Source organism: Muntiacus reevesi, chromosome 18 (assembly GCF_963930625.1).
Source record: "Muntiacus reevesi chromosome 18, mMunRee1.1, whole genome shotgun sequence".
Lineage (NCBI taxonomy): Eukaryota > Metazoa > Chordata > Mammalia > Artiodactyla > Cervidae > Muntiacus > Muntiacus reevesi.
In genome coordinates, this window is record NC_089266.1 from 26,986,214 (window position 1) to 27,003,860 (window position 17,647).

The window sequence follows — 17,647 nt, forward strand, 5'->3', positions numbered from 1 at the left end:
TGGCAACACCCCCCTTGAGCCCTGGTGGCACTCCCAGCCCCAAGCTTAGGGAAGCCACATTCTAGCCCCAATGGAGGCCCTCAATGGAGACGTGGAGGCTGGAACATGAAGCAGGAGGCTGCACTCGGGTCTCTGCAGCCTGCTATGTATAGTGGATTGTAGGGACAAGCCCAGCACCTGGCGGTGGGCACTCAGCCACCAGCTGTGGAAGGAAGGGCAGGGGGTCCTCACTGTCCAGGGTCCACCAGCCTCCTGCCACTCAGGCCTCCACTTTCTATTGACAGGTCACCGGTTCAGGGGTCTCAGGCCCCCAGAGGGGCATTAAAGGTCCTGGCACCAGGTCAACAGCCAGCAGACAGTGATGGCCCAATAAGCAACAAAGAGGAGGTACCAGGCCTGGCACAAAGGCAGGGAGTTGCAGAGACTCTGTGCGCATAAGCAAGGGCAGCATGGGGGTGAAGTGAGCAGGCCAGCCCTGAAAATAGCCAGGGATGTGGGGACAGACCATTTGGGGCCCTGAAGCCAGGCTTTTGAAGGCTTCTCTGTCAGCCACAGCCAGACTTCTAGACAGAGGCTCAGAGGGGCACTTCAGGCCCCAGAAAGTCCCCGAACCCCTCTGAGCCTCGTGCCTTCCTCTGTAAATGGGGTCAGAAGAGCACTGGCCCCTCCCGAGGTCACCTCAGGGAAGCCATGCATCAATACCCATGAAAGTCCAAGGCAGCAGAAGCTTCCAGGAGCGTCCTTTCCTGAGACGGAGGAGCCCGCCCTCCCTGCAGCTGGGGGGGGGTGGGGGGGAAGGGGTGATGGGGTCAGAAAACCCATGAGCTGGGGAGGTGCTGGGATAGAGTGCAGGACGGGGGACAGCAGACGGCACCGGGACCTAAGTTACTGAGGGTCTGAGCACAACACACGGGGCAGCGGGGCCCAAACCCTCAGGTGCTGCCCACACGCAGTGTGCTCTCCCCCGCCTGCACCATCGGCTGCATCGGCTTCACTGGTCACAGTGCACGAACTCCTCACGCCCGCTTACACACTCAGACACATGCCCTCCACACAGTCACGGCCCTGCACGGCCACTGAACACACAGTCAAGCACCCCTCCTGCCCACTGTCTGTCCACGCTGTTTACCATTCACGCAGCCTGACCCTGTCTACAAGACTGGTCCCAAGCCTACACTCTGAACCCACTTGCTTGGGCTCTCCCCCTTGAGGACGCTGTGTTGTAAGAAGGGGGACACAGAAAGGAGGGTGGGCGTCCGTGAGACCCTGCACTCCCACAGCACCCGCACCCCAGGCCAAGGGGAGCCAGGTGGCTTGGACTCCCTCCAAATCCAGCCACCAGCATAGTGCTGATGGGAGCTCCTGCCAGCTCCTCAGTGCTGACAGGCTGATTAGGGGGTGGGGGGCCAGCTGGGCCCCCGCCTCCCACTGGAGCAGCTGCAGCCTTTGAGGGGTGCCGCAGGAGGGGCTCCTGTCCCCTGCCTGCCTTTCTGCCCTCCCTGCAGCAGGCAGACCCACCCTTCCCTAGGGAGCCCACGCCTGGGGGACCGGGCACTGCAGGGCATACACACGTCCACAACTGTGCCCCTTAAGTGAGCACACGCTGAGCGCCTACTGTGTGCAAGGCCTGTGGGACCCAGGGTTCCCACGGCTCTGCTTGGGTCTGGAGTGGGCGATGTGACTCCATCACACTCTCAGCGACGCGGGGCTCAGGGGCTCCTCAGTTCACTGCGATCCTCTCCTATGAGGGCACACACCAGAGACATGAACCCGATTGCAGCCTGACACACCTGACCTGGTGAACAGCGTCCACCCCAGCCTCTCCCCTCAGGCCCCCTCTTGGTTCCTCCCCAAGTCCACATGGATCTCTGCTCAGATGACCCTGCCCTCTCATAGGTTCTCAGGTCACTAACTCAGCCGCCCATGGACACGTGAGGGCCGGGATTCTTTTTTCCTCAAGAGTGTTTCTTAGAGCAGTTTTAGGTTTACAACAAAATTGAGGGGAGGGAACAGAGAGTTGCCATTTACCCTGACCCCGCACACGCACAGCCTCCCCCATCGTCAAAATTCCTCGATGGAGCAGGACCTTGACTATGACCCATGGCCCTGCCTGGGCCCGTCAACATCACCCAGAGTCCACAGGCTACATCAGGACCCACTTGTGGTGCTGTACGGCCTGTGGGTTTGGACAAATGGACAAAGACTTGTATCTGCCTTGACAGTATCACACAGAACAGTTCACTGCCCTAAAAACTCTGTGCTCTGCCTATCCATCTCCCCTTCTCCACCCCTGGCAACCACCGATCTGCCTGTTGTTTCCATAGATCTGCCTTTTCCAGAACATTTGGTAGCTGGAATCAATGGCACAGCGTGCAGTCCTTTGGGATTGACTTCTTTCATGCATACGGCTAAGTATGCATTTGGGTTCTTCCATGTCGTTTCATGGCTTCAAAGTTCGTTTCTTTTTAGTGCTAAAGAATACTGCACTGTCAGGGTGGACCACAGTTTATTTATCCATCACCTACTGAAGGACATCTTGGTTGCTTCCAAGTTTTAGCAATAACCACTAAAGCTGCTAGAAACATCTGCATGCAGGGTTTTGTGTGGATATAAGTTTTCAGCTTCCTTGGGTAAATACCAAGGGGTATCACTGTTGGGTCATACGGTAAAATGTGTTTAGTTTTATAAGAAACATCCAAAGTGTCTTCCAAAGTGACTCTACCATTTGTATTCCATCAGCAGTGATGAGAGTTCCTGTTGCTCCACCTCCTCGCCAGCCCTTCTAAAGGTATGTAGCAGTATCTCACTGTTGTTTTGACTTACACTTCCCTGAAGATAAATGCTATAGAGCATCTTTTCATATGTTTACTTGCCATCTATATATCTCCTTTTGCTGAGGTATCTGTTCAGGTCTCTGGTCCATTTTTTTTTTAATTGTCTGTTTGTCATTTGTTCTCTATTGCTGAGTGTTAAGAGTTTTTGGTTTATTTTGGATAACAGCCCTTGATCAGATGTGTCTTTTGCAAATATTTTCTCCCTGTCTGAAGCTTGCCTTCTCATTCTATTGACATCATCTTTCCCAGAGCATTTAATTTTAATGAAGTCCATCCAGCTTGTCAATTCTTTCTTTCATGGATCATGCCTTTGATATTGCATCTAAAAGGCCATTAACTATACCCAAGGTCATCTTAGTTTTCTCCTACACCATCTTCTAGGAGTTTCATAGCTTTGTGCCTTACGTTTACATTGATGACCCAGTTTGCATTAAGTCTGGTGAAGGGTAATGTGGTCTGTGTCCAGATTAAGTTCTTTGCATGTGGACATCCAGTGGTTCCAGCACCATTTGTTGAAGGACCATCCTTGCTCCCCTGCCTCCACTCCACTGTCAATGATCTGTTGGCTGTGTTTGTGTGTGTCTATTTCTGGGCTCTCTATTTTGCTCCATTGATCTATCTGTCTGTTCCGTTGCCAATCCCACACTGTCTTGATTACTGTAGCTTTATAGTAAGTCTTTAAGTCAGTTAGCATCAGTCCTACAACTTTGTTCTTCTCCTTCAATAGTGTGTTGGCTGCTCTGGGTCCTTCACTTCTCCATATAAACCTTAGAATTAGTTTGTCAATATCCACTAAATAACTTTCTGGGATTTTTGATTGGGATATATTGAACCTGTAGATCAAGCTGGGAATAACTGACATCTAACAATATTGAGTCTTCCTATCCATGTACATGGAATATCTCTCCATTTATTTAGCTTTTCTTTGATCTCATTCATCAGAGTTTTGTTGGATTTATATCTAGGTAGTTTGAGGGCTTCCCTAGTAGCTCAGGTGGTAAAAATCCACCTGCAATGCAGGAGACCCGGGTTTTATTCCTGGGTCAGGAAGATCCCCTGGAGAAGGGATAGGCTACCCACTCCAGTATTCATGGGCTTCCCTGGTGGTTCCCAGAAGGTGAAAAATCTGCCCACAATGCAGGAGACCCAGGTTCGATCCTAGGTCGGGAAGATTCCCTGGAGGAGGGCATGGCAACCCAGTATTCTTGCCTGGAGAATCCCCACTGATAGAGGAGCCTGGCAGACACGACTGAGCGACTAAGCCCTGCACTATTTCATTGTCAGGGTGCTAATACAAATGGTATTGTGATTTTAATTTTAGATTTCACTTGTTTACTGCTAGTGTATATGAAAGTGATTGACTGTACATTAACCTTGTATCCTGCAACCTTGCTTTAACTGCTTATTAGGTTGGTGCAAAAGTAATTGCAGTTTTGCATTGTTAACCTTCGCCATCTGATATTGGAATACATTCTTAAATAAATGTGGTTATAAAAAAATAAATGTAGTTATGTTATACATCATTTTAATGCACATATTTTGCTTTATTTTTTTTTGCTAATGACTTATCACTTGCTATTTATTTAATATGTAGTTTAGACTATGGAAATAATGTTTGACAAAAAACAAATTCAAGCAATTTTCTTATCTGAGTTCAAAATGGGTCATAAAGCAGTGGAGACAACTTGCAACATCAACAGTGCATTTGGCCCAGGAACTGCTAGCAAACGTACAATGCAGGGATGGTTCAAGAAGTTTTGCAAAGGAGGTGAGAGCCTTGAAGATGAGGAGCATAGTGACCCGCCATCGCAAGTTGACAACAACCAACTGAGAGCAATCATCAAAGCTGATTCTCTCACAACCGCATGAGAGAGAAGTCACCGGAGAACTCAAAGTTGACCATTAACAGTCATTCAGTATCTGAAGCAAATTGGAAAGATGAAAAGCTCAATAAGTGGGTGTCTCATGAGCTGACTAAAACCAAAAAAATTGTTTTGAAGTGTCATCTTCTCTTATTCTATGCAACAACAACAAACCATTTCTCTATCAGATTATTGTGACATCTGACAAAAAGTGGATTTTATATGAGCTGGTGATGACCAGCTCAGTGGTTGGACTGATAAGGAGGTCTAAAGCACTTCCCAAAGCCAAATTTGCACCAAAAGAAGGTCACGGTCACTGTTTGGTGGTCTGCTGCCCATCTGATCCACTACAGCGTTCTGAATCCTGGTGAAACCATTAAATCTGAGAAGTATGCTCAGCAAATCAGTGAGATGCACCCAAAACTGCAATGCCTGCAGCCGTACTGGTCAACCGAATGGGCCCAATTCTCCTCCATGACAACATGAGACTGAATGCCACACAACCAGCGCTTCAAAAGTTAAATAACTTGGGTTACGAAGTTTTGCCTCGTCCACCATATTCACCTGATCTCTCGCCAACCAACTACCACTTCTTGAAGCTTCTCGACAGGTTTTTGCAGGGAAAACACTTCCACAACCAGCAGGAGGCAGAAAATGCTTTCCAAGAGTTCATCTAATCCCAAAACATGGGTTTTTACGCTACAGGAATAAACACACTGATTTCCTTATTTCTCATTGGCAAAAATGCATTGATTGTAATGGTTCCTATTTTGAGTAATCAAGATGTGTTTGAACCTAGTTATAATGATTTAAAATTCACATCTGAAACTGCAATTACATTTGCACCAATCTAAATAGTTCCATGGGCTTCCCTGGTGGCTTGGTGGTAAAGAACCTGTCTGTCAGTGCAGGAGATGCAGGAGACACAGGTTCAATCCCTGGGTCGGGAAGATCCCCTGGAGAAGGAAATGGCAACCCACTCCAGTACTCTTGCCTGGAGCATCCCATGGACAGAGAAGCCTGGTGGGCTACAGTCCATGGGGTCGATTGCAAAGAGTCGGACCGACTGGAGCAACTTAGCATGGAGCAAGGAAATACTTCCTGGAGTTTTTGTGTCAATTTCTTCAGATTTTCTACATAGATGATCATGTCATTTGTGGAGAGAGACAGTTTTATGTCTTCCTCCCCAATGTGTATATCTTTTACTTCCTCTTCTTACCTCCTTAGCCAGGATTTCCAGTAAGATGTTGAAAAACAGTCATGAGAGATGACTTCCTTGCCTTGTTCCTGATTCTAGTGGGAAGTTTCTCATCGTTCAGTAGGATGTCACCTCTAGATTTCTGTAGCTGCCTTTAACAAGTTGAGAAAGTTTCCCTCAATTCCTAGTTCACTGAGAATTTGTAATTACAAACGGATGTTGGCCAGGCTTTGTTTTGTCCTCTGGTATGTCCTGGTGCTTGGAGGAAGTGTCGGCCCATGGCAGGCCCTCAGTGGTCCCTTCTGGAAGGAACGGGTGCAGCATTTGGAGAAGGCTTTAGCAGGGAGAAGGAAACACCACAGCGCTGGCCTTGGGTGGGTGGGAGTGGAGGGGCCGAGTGGACATGGAGCACAACAATCCAGTCACAGGAAAAGGATGAAGGCAGGGTAAAGGGATGCAGGTGGCGGGAGGTGGGACGTCACAGGGAAGGGATGCAGGCGTGGTGAAGGGGTGCAGGTGGCAGGAGGTGGGAGCTGCAGTGGGAGCAAATAGAAGGCTCCTCTTTGATTTTCTCAGTAATGAGGAGGCCACACTGTCGGCTGAGAGTCCAGAAGCCTAGAAGGGAGGCAGGGCCCCAGGACCAAGATAGCAGCTTCTGGATGGAGAGGGAGGAGGTGGGTCTGGGGCCAGAGCAAGAGAGGGGTTCATGAAGCACCAGAGCAGCAGTCATGACCTTTAAATCTCATCTCCTGCATGTCCAGGAGGGACAGGGTGGGCTCAGGAAGCAGGTGGCAGGGGACCAGGGCACCAGGGATGGTTCTGAAGGGCTCTCTAAGTTCCACTGGCTGCACACTCACCCTGGGAGGCACGGGCGCCACCACAGCCTTCTGTGGGGCCAGGGCCAGACACCCCTCCCCTGAGGTACCTTCTTTGCTCCACCAGCCCCAGTCCTTGCCGAGGACTTCTACTCAGGCCACGTGAATTCATTTAACTTAGGTCCAAAGTGAAGTGGATGGGGGGTGAATCGATGGGCAGCGCTGCTCCACCCCAAGCAGCTCTGCTGTGACCTCGCATCCTAGCCTCTCAGCAGCACTCACGGGAAGGTCTGCGGAAAGTCCAACACGCCCACCTACGCAGAAGCACAGAACTCAGCCCTGGGAGGGGTCAGGGCTCCCAGGACAAGGGGCTGATAGAGAGATGGGAACCTCACCTCTGCCTAAGGAAAGGATAAAAGAGGCCTGATCCCTACCCTGAGAGCTTTAGCAGGGCCCTGGCCTAAATCTTTCCCTTACATGAGCCTCTCAGCACAGAGCAGTTGCTCAAACAATGACCTGTCTTCCTATTCCAGTTTTGTGGGAGTAAAGATGAGGGAGATTGGACCAGCCCCAAGTCCTGTGGCTGAGGTCTCAGGGGATGGAGGGGGGAAGATCATTCGGCCCCTCCCCTTCTTGAGCCTCAATTTTCCCAGTGGTAAAACGGACAGGCTGCTGAGAACCCTTCACCATCTAGGCTTCTGAAATACTCCTAAAACCTGGCACACAGAATCATGTTTGAAAGGGCAGACTTGGCCCTGTTTCTCAGAATAGTGAGACTCAGAAGGGTGAAGCTACTTGCCTGGAGCCGCAAACAGGGCAAGGGGCAGCCCGACTTAAATCCAGGCCAACCTGGCTCACGCCCAACACTGCACCTGGATCCTCAGCCCAGGTCTCAGCCTCCCCTCAAGGGAGAGCCCAGCAGGACCCGTGGCCTTCCTACAGGACCTCACGTCTTTGGAAGGCCCTGGGGCCTCCAGCCTCGGCGCTTCTCCACCTGGCCGCCTGCCTCCGTTGGTGCCTCATCTCTCAATCCTGCCCCTCTCCCAGCCAGTACATTTGAGAATTAAATGAGACAGAGTTCGGGAGAGTACTGTGCGCAGTGCCTGGAACCAGAAGCCAAAGTAAACAGTCATCTTCATTATTATCTTTGGGTGCCGAGTCTCAGTGAAACATCAGAGCACTTCCTGAGAAATAAAGGCACCCAGTGACACCATGGGTTGCTGAAGTCACAGCCAAGGCAGGCATTTTGCTGAAGCATCCAAAATATCCTGATGGTCATCAGGAGCCAAGGGAGGGGGCTGAGGACACCCAAGCTCCCGGGGCAGCAACCTCAGGCCAGCAGATCCCAGCGGCTCAACAGCACATCAGCCATCACCAAAGGGACTCTGGCAGCCTAGGGAAGAAGCCAGGACGGGGGCACAGAAAGATTGAAGCCCAACTTTCTCCCTCCAGTGACAGCAGGCTTGCGGGAAACCAAGACACCTGAGGAGGCCCTGCAGGCTCCAGGTGCAGATGGACTATTAGAAACGAGAGAGACTGGGCTGCTATGTGAGCTCTCTGAGCCTCGGTGTTGGCATCTGGAAAATAGAGCAGCTGCTTCTCCATCCTTGGGTCTAACCATGAGGACCCACCAGGATGAGAAAGGGTGCCACATGTGGCAGGGGCACCAGGAAAGACCTCAACCTGGGGAAGGACAATGGTTAAGGAAATAAGCGTTCAGCAGGAGCTAGCAGCAGCCAGGAAGGGAACCACAGAAAGGTATTTCAACAGGAAGAAAAGCTCCACTGGCTCTAAAATGAGAAAGGTGCCCGTGGAGGCGCTGACAAGGACAGAGTCTCGTCCTCTCTCCCAGGGGCAGGGAGCGACCACCCTGGAGGGCACATCGCTAGTGGCTCTAAAAGTTGCCAAGGCACAGGCCCTCTGACCCAGCAGGGCCACATGTGGACTTCTTGCTTGCGTGGTCCTGGCACAGGGACCTCAGGACCCAGGTGATCACAGCAGCGTTATGTGGGGTGACGAGGCCGCTCACGAACCAGAAATCCAGCCCAGTGCACGCAATGCGGGTGACTGTAAAACCATTCTGCTCATGGACATCCTGATCAAAGGTGCCATCTACTATACCCCTCCTCTGCACTTCCTCTGAGAATTCCCAACAGTCTGATGAGGAGGAGGACCATCAATACCTCCACTTGCAGATGAGCAAATAGAGTCACAGGACAGTCAAGCAATCTGCCCAAAGACACACAGCTGGTAAGTAGCACAAACCAAGCATACTGAATATGCTTCTCTCTCCAAGATACATTGCCCAAAACTACATATTTTTCTTAAAGGAGAAAAAAATCAGGATGCAGGGCAGCATACCCAGGTTGACCACGTGTAATGGGTTGAGTGATGGCTCTCCCAAACTACGTGTTCACCCAGTACCTGTGAATGTGAGTTCATTTAGGTAAAGAGTCTTTTCAGATATAATTAAGCAAGGGATCTGGAGATGAGATCATCCTGGATCATACACACTAAGTCACTTCAGTGATGTCCGACTTTGTGTGACCCCATGGACTGTAGCCCGCCAAGCTCCTCTGTCTATAGGATTCTCCAGGCAAGAATACTGGAGTGGGTAGCCATGCCCTCCTCCAGGGGATCTTCCCAACCCAGGGATCAAACCCATGTCTCTTAAGTCTCCTGCATTGATAGGCGGGTTCTTTACCACTGAGTCATCAGGGGAAAATGGCCCTAAATCCAATGACAAGTGTCCTCTAGAGAGGAGAGAAGACTCAGGGAGCAGAAGGCCATGTGCAGACACATGGAAGGGACACGTCTACCAGCCAAGGAACCCCAGGAAGCCTCAAGGAGGAAGAGATTCTGCCAACATCTTGAATTCAGACTCTGGCCCTGGAACTGAGAGACAATAGCCTGCTCTGTTTTAAGCCCCCCAGTCTGTTTTGACTTGTTATGGAAGAAAGTAGTACAGACTCCACCTGCTGCCCACTATCCCACTTCCATTCTCCCCTTGGACCTAGCTGACTGATGGGGATGGCAGCCCCATGCAGGGCAGTGCAGACAGGTCAGCCATGCAGATTTGTTCAACCACTTGCCCTCATGTGCCCAGTTCCCAGATGAGCAGACTGCGACCACAGGCTCAGGTCACAGCTCCCAGGGGTGCTGCTCCCCTGCCACCCCCTCCTCCAGTGTCTGATCTGAGGCCCACCAGGAGGGCAGCTGGGTCAGGAAAGGACCCAGAGCTTGGTCACCTCACTCTGCAGCCTCAGGGTCAGGGCATCTGCCGCAGGATTGGGACAAAGCCCACAAGTGCCCTGAGGCTACAGCTGGCAGGGCCAGCAGAGGAAAGAAAGAAGGTGGCTGGGGTCTCCTCTGCTGTGAAGCCCCCAGGGAGGGGACAGGCCATTCTGTGGCTGCATCCCCTCCAACGATCCTGAAGGCTCCTGGAGCTGGGCTGGGGGTGGGGGGAACTTGGCCACCCTGGCCAGGCAGGTGCTACTGACAGCTTGAGGCACAGCGGGCCAAGGTGATGGGCACAGTTAGCCTCCGGCCTGCATGGCAGAGGGGCTGGGGGCAGGGAGCGCGGAGGCTGCCCTGGCTGCCCTGACCGCAGAGCTGGAGCGGAAAGGGGATAAGAAAACAGGTTCCCAGGCGGAGGCGCGATGCTCACATCCACTTCACAAGCAGGACTGCTGAGGCTCAGGCTGAGCACCCGGGCAGTCCTCTCAACTCAGCCTCTCAGACCCTTTCCACAGGGGCCCTCAGTGGGGCCAGGCGGGGGCCGTCCTCCTGATTCCTCCAAACCAGGTGACAGGAGTGATGGTGGCACCCAGCAAGAAGTTCAGTGGCAGATTGAGGGTGACTGTTCCCAGCAGAGGCCTGTTTCCCCCCCTCCCCCACCACCCCCAGGGCCTCAGAGGAGCACCTGGCCGGTGCTTTCCCTGCAGGGTCAGGCACCACACCAGCCTCAGCCACACATTTGTCCATGCTGGGCCACACGGTCCCTGAGACCCAGAGGGCACGGACAGCCCAGGTTTGACTGCAGCAGGGTGACCTCCCCACGGATGCTGAGCCAGGGCTCCACCCTGGGCCCCTGGAACTAGGATTTCTGAGGGTGGAGCCAGATCTGGATTCTCCAACTGCTGCCCCAGGGGGCTGAGGAAGGAAGTACCCCAGCAAAGATTCAACACACCTGCCAGGGCCAAGATATACCAATTCGGCAATTCCAGGGTCTCTGTCCCAAAGAGGCCACAACCATAACTCAGAGCCCACTGCCTGGGAACTTGGGTGGCTGTGTGTTCCTAGATTTCACAGCTAAGATTCCATGGTCCCAAGGCTCTGACTCAAGCCAACACCATCGAAGGAGATAGGATGAAGCCCCTGGGGATGGGGCCTGGGGCACCAGCATGGACAGCAGGGATGGAAGATGAGAAACACGGAAACGGGGATGGGGAGAGAGACACAGGGTGCTGCCGATGGATGTACTGGTGAAGCACTCAGACAACCCAGAAAGTTCTCTAATGACAGTCACCTCAATAGCATATAACTTCATGGTAGGGGTGAGGGGAAGACAAAGTTTGAGAAAAAGAAATTCATTTCTATCCTTAAAATTGTCTGATGCTTTACCATGAGCATGTAACACTCTTGTCATAAAAAGCTGTGATAATTAGCAGAAGAATATGACAAAGTCTATGCTTCCTTAAGGGTCTGTTCACTTGTTTCATGATCCCCCCAACTGAGACATCAGTTCCCAGGCCCCAGCCCCAGGCACAGGGCATAACAGTGATGCTTGCTGGAGAGTTAATTGTCAGAAGAATGAATAATGCTGAATTCTGAGCTCCTCGAGGCCTGTGTCGCCTGTGTCACTAAAACTCACCCATCGGAGACCTCCAGGGCTCTTTGAAAACAGAAAGAGAGCCCAGCAAGGATAGCGAGATCTAGGGGCCCATCCCAAGGGTGGCATGTGAGAGGGGCTCCAGGGCCCTGCCCACACCCTGCCTCCACAAGGTCATGGCCCAGGCCCCTGGGAAACCCCACCTCTGAGCCCCCACCTGCCCCCAGATCCCAGCTCCCGCAGGAGTTGCCAACATCCATCCATCTCTACCCTCCCAGTGACAGTGACCCAGAGAGGCACCTCTCTGGAAAGAAGCCAGATGAAGCCAGCTCCCCTTGGCACCCCTGGCCCAGCTTGGCCTGGAACCAAGAGCCCAGAGGCACAGGGTCGGGGCAGGGGGTGGCGTGACTGCTACCACCCAGAATGCCAGCTGCTGGCAGAGATTTATTTTTGCTTTAAGTGCTGGGGAATTGCAGGCTGGAGCAGCCAACTCAGGGGGCTTGGGTTGCAGCTGGAAGGAGAGGAGGTGGGCGGGGAGTGGGGGCACACAGCCCCTCCCTGACCTCGGCCATCGGCTGTTCAAACACACACACAGAGCTCAATACCTCGTTATCTCCACATTCCCCCCACCCACCCATCCAGCGCAGCTCTCCAAGGGATGCCTCCAAGATGCTGTGAGGAGGCTTTAGGGGCAGAGGGTCTCAACTGCTGCCCCCAACTCTGCTCCTAGAGAGACCTGCCACCTCCAGCTGGGGCTGGCCCCCTCAGGCCACAGGCTGCCCACTCCCACAGTGGGCATGTCCCACCGTCCTCTCCCTCAGGATGCCCCCACAGTTGGGGACCATGGCCACAGTGAGCTGGTGGAACCAGGTTATGTCCCAGAGGTGAGCTCAGGAGATGAGCTCTCAAGGTACTAACACTCCAAGACAGGAAACATGACAAACACGAGGTACTGCTTTGCCCAGGGGAGCCTGGAGAGGCAAGACCTGAAGGTGATGAGGGCGGAGTCAAGTGGACATCTGTAGGGGAGTGTCAGGGCTGGAGCTGGCCTGCGTGCTGGAGGTGCAGAGGGGAGGGAGCAGGATGACCTGAGGGGAAGAGGAAGCGAAGGCATAAGGAGGACCAGTCTGCAGGGCCCGGTGGACCAGGACGAGGAGGGTCCAGAGCCCAGACCCTAGGGGCCATGCAGAGAGAGCCATGTGTGGCGCTACATGACTGAAGGCTAATTAGGGGCCCAGGGCCCCCACGGCCTCACGCAGCCTTTGCAGCTGCCACTTCAGCAGCTGGGCAGGAAGACGGAGCAGCGGGACACGGGTGGGGTGAGTGGAGGCAGTGGACTGGGGAGGGGACTCGCCTGCCCTCACTGGGCCTCAGTTTCCCCACCTGTCCAAGGGGAGGAAGGTATCAGGGAAGGGGCAGGTGTGCCCGGGGTCACTCACAGCTAAAGCCCCAGCATTGGCCCATGCCCTCCGCCACAGAGCCCCCTCCACTCCACACCCTGTTTCTTTTAGGACCCCCCCCAAGAGGCACACACAGAAGCTCACATTTCACTTCCCGTCCTGGGCATCTCAGAAGCCTCCCAGCCTGGTGCTTTGATCCCACTTCACAGATGACAGACTGAGGCCCAAGAGAAGTGACTCGCCACAGTCAGACCACCGACTGCACTTGCTCCAGTTGCCTGCCCCAAAGTCTCTCCCGAAACAAGGAGATCCCTGAGGGCAAGGGCCGGGTCTCCATTTACTCAACACCCATTTATTAATCACCTTCTGTATGCCAGACGCTGCACTGGGGCCACAGCTAAGTAGAGAGAAACAGAGTCTCCACCCCAGGAGCACATTTCTGCTGAGGCTCTGCGGCAGAGAAAGCAGCCCAGACACAGACCCGCTGAACATTTACAGAGCTCCTACTGCATGCCAGGCCTTAACCAGGCCCTGAGGACACAGCAACCTGGGAGCTGGGATGGTGGGCAGACACCAGGGCCTGTAGGGGACCAGCCCTGGGTGCAGGAGCTGCCTCAGTCAGCCTGGCGCAGAGACGCCTCTGGGCAGGGTATACAGGGGATGCAGGAAGGTGGGCTCTGGGTCAGAGCCGTGTTCCAGTCTCTCCGGGAACCTCCCTGGGACTCAAAAGCTACTGCCACCCTCTGCACTGGCTGACCATTAGGAAATTAAATCAGCTGGCAGAGTGCTGGGCCCTCAGCCAGTGCCCAGTGAGGGCTCCAATTCTGCTCTCGGCCCCAGATCCTCTGGAAAACCCGCCCGCCTGAGCCTGGCTTCACCCCCACCCCCACCCCCATTCCCCACCCCCACGGCTTCTCTGAAGCCTCTGAGCCTCCTGCTCTGCCCGCAGCCCAGTTTCAGGCTGGCTCTCTTTCATCTCTGGCCTTCCCCTGGCTGTCTCCCTACCACATGGCCAAATTCCTCTGGAGCAGCCATCCTGTGGACCAAGCCCACACCCACCACACCTTCCCAGTGGCCAGCCCAGCCTCCACCCCCTTGCTGTCCATGAGCTGCCTCCCCCAGCCCCTCCTCCAGGTCAGCGGGGGCCAGGCTCCAGCTGCAGCCCCAGGGGAGGGGCACGTGTGTCCAGTGTCACTCACAGCAAAAGCCCCAGCAGGGGCCCAGCAACAGGCACCAGGTGAACCCAGTCAACGGACAGCCAGCCCCAGCTGGGAGCAGCAGGCTGAGAGTGGGATTCAGGTGGGCCCTGAGGGGGCTCCAGCAGCCTCCAGCCTGGAGCCAGACAAGGGCCACAGAGGCTGCTGGGAGTGACGGTGCATTTGCTTCCACCCCAGACGCTGTGCCAAGGCTCCGGGTGCCATGCTTGGTGCTGCCAGCCATGGCTCAGGGCACCTGAAGCCTCGCCAGGCCAGAGGAATCTGCCCACAGCCAAGCCAGTCCCAGTGCTTCCCAACGACAGGGCGCTGCCGTCGCTGTGATTGCTGTTACTGTTATCACTGCTGTCGCTACTCCTTCACTGCCTCCAGGCCACCTGTGTCACCTTGTCCTGTCTGGGCACACATGAGAGGAGGGACAGTATGGCCCTGGGACAGGAAACCCACCAGGGCGGCCCTCTGGCCTAGGGAGAGCAAGGTGGAGTTTTATGCTCAAACTCCTGACAAGCTGTGTGGCTCTGGGCAAGATCTTACCCCTCCCCGGGCACCTTTTCCTCCCAGTACAGCACAGTTCACTGAACATCCTTCCACCAGGCACATATCTCAGGGGGTCCCTTCCTGAGTAACTGGTAGCCCAATGGGGGTCTGACATGGCAGTCGGGCATGGGAGGAGGTCCAGGGAGAGACCAACAAAGTCAGGCTCTGCCCCTTTCACCAAGGGAAGGACCATCCCATTCAGGTCTAGGGATGGGGCTCTGCTCTACCCTCAGCTGGACATGGGGCACAGGTAAGGTCTGGGACTGGGGATTCAGATGTGCCAGGTGTGTCCCAATCACAGTGGTAAAGAATCCACCTGCCAGTACAGGAGACCTCGGTTTGATCCCTGGGTTGGGAAGATCCCTTGGAGAAGGAAATGGCAACCCATGCCCATGTTCTTGCCTGGAGAATCCCATGGACAAAGAAGCCTGGCGGGCTACAGCCCATGGGGTCGCAAAGAGTTGGACATGACTGAGCACACAAACATATACACACACAGGTGTCTTTAAACACCTGTGTTTATAGAATGCCCGGCACATGCTCTTAGCAGTACATCAGTAGAGAAGAGGGACCTCCTCTGCTGTCCAGCATACTGGTGCCCACTTCTTGTCCCCAAGGGTGCTCAAGCAAGCCCCTCCCCCTTGCATCCTGCTCTCCCTTGGGGTCTTGGCCCCAAATGATGGAAGCCCCCTTTCTGGAGCTGCCAAAACTGGGCCCCCTACCTGGAAGGGAGGGGCTGCCGGAAAGCTGAGGGGCAGATTTTGCTGGGGAGTTTCTTTGGGATGGGAATCCAGCATGAGGTGGAGGTGCTCTTCTCACAACTGAGGAGTGAGCATGCCACAGGAAGGCCAGAAGCCCCCACCGCTCCATGGGTTGTCCGCTCCCTGGCCCTCCCTGGCCACATGGTGGCGGTCGGGGTGGAGACCTGTGATGAGGCATGGCAAAGGAGCAAACTAGCACAAGGGGAGGCTGGGGTCTCAGTCGGGCAGCAGCCAGGTCCTGGCTGTCCTTTGCACCTAGGGAGCAGGTGAGGGGTAGGCCAGAGGCTACCACCTTCTGGGTTCACACCTTCGAGGAGGCGGCTGCTGATTTCAGTGGCGTGTGGGCGCCTCTGTGCTCCCAGGAAACGAAGCCTGAAAACCCCTGGCTGTGGGACGCAACATGGATATGGGGGACAGGAGGTCCCCAGCACTTTATTCCAGGGTCCGTCCTGGGCATGGGGGAGCAGAGAAGAAGCGGGCAGTGGTCCCAGTCAGTGTAGTGCTCCTGGAGGATGAGCCGCCCAGGAAACGGGAAGCAGGGTGGCCAGGTCCTAGCAGATTCAGGCCGTGGGGAGGCAGAACTAAAGACCACCTCCAAAGAGACACTTTCCTGTGCTCTCCCATTCTGAACACAGGTGTTTAAATATTCACATGACATGTGCACACTCGTCAGAACAGGCCTCGCTCGAATCCCATCTGAAGCCCGACAGGAGCTCTGCGCCCAGCTGCTCTCGCCGGGGCCCCTCCCCGCGCCCCAGGACGTCCAGAGTAGACCGCAGCACAGTAAGGGGACCCCGGCCCTGAATCCGCCGGGCTTCTCAGCCAAGCCCCCTGCTCCGCGATCAAGGCCGATTTCTAAAAGCAAAGAAAGAAAAAAAAAAGGTGCGCCTGGACTCACTGGCTAGCTCACTCGCCAGCGGAGAACACCGTTTCCAGAATGTTTTTGCTCCATTAGAGCACAGAAGATGGGAAAGAGAGCCGACTCCAAGGACCCGGAGCCCTTGGGCCTGGGGGCCTTTTCCCGGCCGACAGTAATCCGCACTTCCCTCCGCACCCCGACCCCGGTCGGGGGGTCTCCGGAGAAGGTCATGGATAAGACTGACGCTGCCCACGAAAGTGCCTTCCCACGCTCCCTCCCGAGTCTTTTCGTGCAAGTAGTCCAGAAGGGGACCGTGGGCGCCTCAAAGTTTCCCGGAGCGCCCCCAGGACGAAGGTTAGCAAGAAGCGAAGTTCCTTGGTGGCGGTGGCTGGAGACATGGCAGGGGAGAAAAGCTTGCAGTCAGCATTTCCTCCGATAGCTCACCAGGGAGGGGGAGAAAGGGGGGAAAAAGAAAAAACAGAAAACGAGAGGACGAACCAAGCCCGCCGTCCCACCTGCCCTGCTGCGGCACCATCTCTTGCTCGGTCGGCCCGGGAGGGGACCGGCGGGGAGCTGGAACCGAGCCCCCAGGCGCTTACCTCGGTCAGTGCCCTGGGCACTGCGCGCTCCGCGTCCTCCGAGCTCCGGGCGGCTGTTCCTGGCCCCGGCAGCCGCCGCGCTGCCTGCATCGCTGCCGCCGCCTCAGGGCAGCCCCCGGGGGCGCTCCATGCTGAGGGGCGCGTCGGTCTGGGCCGCCGATCGCCCTGGTCCAGCCGCGGGTCGGGGGCGCGCGCATGGACGGCGCCCCCGGTCGCGGGGCGCACGCTCCGGTCGGCGCGGTTGGCTTCCGTCCCTTCGTCCGGCTGCTCGTGCGGCCGATCCAACCCCTCCCCCGCCTGCTGCTATCTGATCCCGGGCTGGGCCCGGCGCGCTCCCCTATGCCCAGGCACCCCGCGCCTCCACGCCCGCTCCGGCCGCTCGCCCTCAGCTACGGTTCCCCGGGAGGCGGTGGCAGAGGCAAGGCCCGGAGAAGGCGGGGAGAGTGGAATGGAGGGCGAGGAGGCGGCAGGAGACTGAGGCTCGGCGCGCTCCCAGCTCCGCGCCCGCTGTCACCAGAACCCAGCTCGGCAACAACTCTAACTCTCCGCCGAGAGCACTCCCGCTCTGAGCCGCTCCGCCGCCGCCCCCGCCCACCAGACCCAGGCCTGACCGGGCGTCCCTGGCCCTGGCCCCCCTCCACACACAGACACACCACCAGCCACTTGCGCACTGGAGCGCGCGCGCGAGCGTGCACACGCGCGCGCACACACACATACACACACACAGGCGGAGGCAT

At 55.5% G+C, this 17,647-nt stretch overlaps 1 protein-coding gene across 2 annotated transcripts in view; it reads right to left on the reverse strand.

Moving 5' to 3' along the window:
* The window catches only part of KCNJ12 (potassium inwardly rectifying channel subfamily J member 12), a 36,402-nt gene extending 19,202 nt beyond the window's left edge, over positions 1–17,200 (reverse strand). The window contains exon 1 of one of the 2 annotated variants that reach the window (XM_065910443.1): positions 16,911–17,200. The gene's annotated coding sequence lies outside the window, so the exon portion shown is untranslated. The remainder of the gene's footprint in view (positions 1–16,910) is intronic. The other variant, XM_065910441.1, reaches the window with a different exon arrangement.
* Positions 17,201–17,647: the final 447 nt, after the last annotated feature.